The sequence below is a fragment of the Alexandromys fortis genome, unplaced genomic scaffold, assembly GCF_014885135.2.
Source record: "Alexandromys fortis isolate MF-2015 unplaced genomic scaffold, M_Fortis_MF-2015_v1.1 scaffold_88, whole genome shotgun sequence".
In the NCBI taxonomy this organism is placed as follows: Eukaryota; Metazoa; Chordata; class Mammalia; order Rodentia; family Cricetidae; genus Alexandromys; species Alexandromys fortis.
Window position 1 is genome coordinate 7,862,107 of NW_026067961.1, and position 2,228 is coordinate 7,864,334.

The 2,228-nt window shown below is 48.8% G+C and overlaps 1 pseudogene; it reads left to right on the forward strand.

Moving 5' to 3' along the window:
* Positions 1-293: 293 nt before the first annotated feature.
* Positions 294-1,732, forward strand: LOC126508135 (kinesin-like protein KIF2C; annotated as a pseudogene).
* The last annotated feature ends 496 nt before the right edge of the window (positions 1,733-2,228 follow it).

The window sequence follows — 2,228 nt, forward strand, 5'->3', positions numbered from 1 at the left end:
TAAACCAGATAGATATCCTTAAAGGTTTCCCCAGCTGTAGGAGGTATAACTCTACAATGTAACTGCTGACACTGTGTTCATTTATCAAATGGGTACAGCAGTCATTTCTAACTCAGATAAGAATACTGAGCCTGATTACAGCTGTATTAGCAGAGTCGAAGTTTCCAAGCTTCTTGCATTTGTTTTTCCTGCTTCTGTTCCCAAGCCCACAGAGTCGCTTCACGCCGGATTGTTTTCTGGTCTCTCCACCAAGATCCATCACAGTAATGGTGAGGACAGGGACACTCAGGAAAATGAAACAGAGGTACAGCTGCCTGTGGCTACAAACTCTCTTAAGCAGTTTTCAGCTGTCATTCGGAGGAATTGTGAAGGAAATGGAAAAACTGAAGAACAAGCGGGAAGAGAAGAGGGCCCAGAACTCGGAAATAAGAATAAAGCAAGCTCAGGAATACGACAGCAGCATTCCAAAGCGGGAATCTGCCCAAATGATTAAAAAAATTCTGGAATGTCACCCACTCACTGTGACTGATCCCATGGAAGAGCACAGATCCGTGCCTGTGTTCGGAAGCGCTTGCTGAATAAACAAAAGCTGGCTAAGAAAGAAATCAACGTGGTTTCTGCCCCAGCAAGTGTTTCCTCTGAGCATGAACCAAATTAAAAGTGGACCTGACAAAGTATCTGGAGAACCAGGAGGTCTTCTTCAACTTTGCCTTTGATAAAACAGTTCCCAGTGAAGTTGTCCATATGCTGGCAGCAAGGCCACAGCTACAGACGATTTTTGAAGGGGGAAGAGCAACCTACTTTGCCTATGGGCAGACCGGCAGTGGGAAGACTCACACAATGGGTGGAGACTTGTCTGGTAAATCCCAGAATGCATCTGAGGGGATCTATCCAATGGCTTCCCGGGATGTCTTCCTTCTTAAGAGTCAGCCTTGCTCCTGGAAGTTTATGTGACGTTTTTCGAGATCTACAATGGAAAGGTATTTGATCTGCTCAACAAGAAAGCCAAGTTACGTGTCCTGGAGGAGAGCAAGCAGCAGGTGTAGGCTGTGGGACTGTACCTGGTCAACTGTGTTCATGACGTCATCAAGATGATCAACATGGGCAACACCTGCAGGACTTCTGGACAAACGTTTGCCAACTCTAATTCCTCCTGCTCCCATGCCTGCTTCCAGATTCTTCTTCTTTGAGCCAAAGGGGGATTACATGGCAAATTGTCTTTGGTGGATCTGGCAGGGAATGGATGAAGGGCCGACACTTTTTAGTGCTGACTCGCATGGAGGGTGCAGAGATGAACAAGTCTCTCCTAGCTCCGAAAGAGTGCAGCAGGGCTCTGGGACAGAACAAGGCTCACACCCCATTCAGCGAGAGCAAGCTGACACAGGTGCGGAGGGCTCATTCCTTGGGGAGAACTCTAGGACTTGCATGATTGCCGTGATCTCACCAGGAGTAAGCTCCTGTGTGAATGTACTTTAAATCCGCTGAGCTATGCAGACTGAGTCAAGGAGCTGGGCCCCACAGTGGATCCAGTGGAGAGCAGCCAGTTCAAATGGAAATGGAAGAGATGGAAGCCAATTCTAACGGGACCTGCCTGGCAGTCAGTTTCTTCAAGGGAGAGGAGGAGCTGTCTTCCCAGATGTCCAGCTTTAATGAAGTCATGACTCAGATCAGGGAGCTGGAAGAGAGAGGCACGGGGGAGCTCAGGGAGATCAAACAGCAAGAACCAAGGTGACCTGAGCTCTCGGTGATGGCCGATCAGTCAGACTATGACTTGGAGACCTTTGCGAAGGAAGCAGAATCTGCCCTGGCGCGGCAGACCAAGCACTTCTTGGCAGAATCCACTCACAAGTAGCTACGCCCGTTATGGGTGAAGACCCAAAGACCATGACCAGAATTCTACTTGAGAGTCAGTATTAAGCTGGGCTGTGAATGCCTAGAGAGAAACACTTCTCACAGAGCAGCCCCCATTGCATAATCCAGGGAGTTCTTAAAGACAAAGGACACAGAAAAGCTACACCCTGGTTGGCAGATGCAGGGAAGCCAAGCCAGCAATTTAACAAGCATCAAGGAGATGTTGTCCGCTGGGGCACTTCTGCCCTGAGTTCTAGGACAGGGTTGGGTGCCTTCCCACTTTCCCATATAACTTTTCAGGTCAAGGGGCAGAAAACCAAAGATGGCTGCAGTTGAGGCAAGATGGAGGAATCTTTGCTGACACAGCCCCCTCTGCC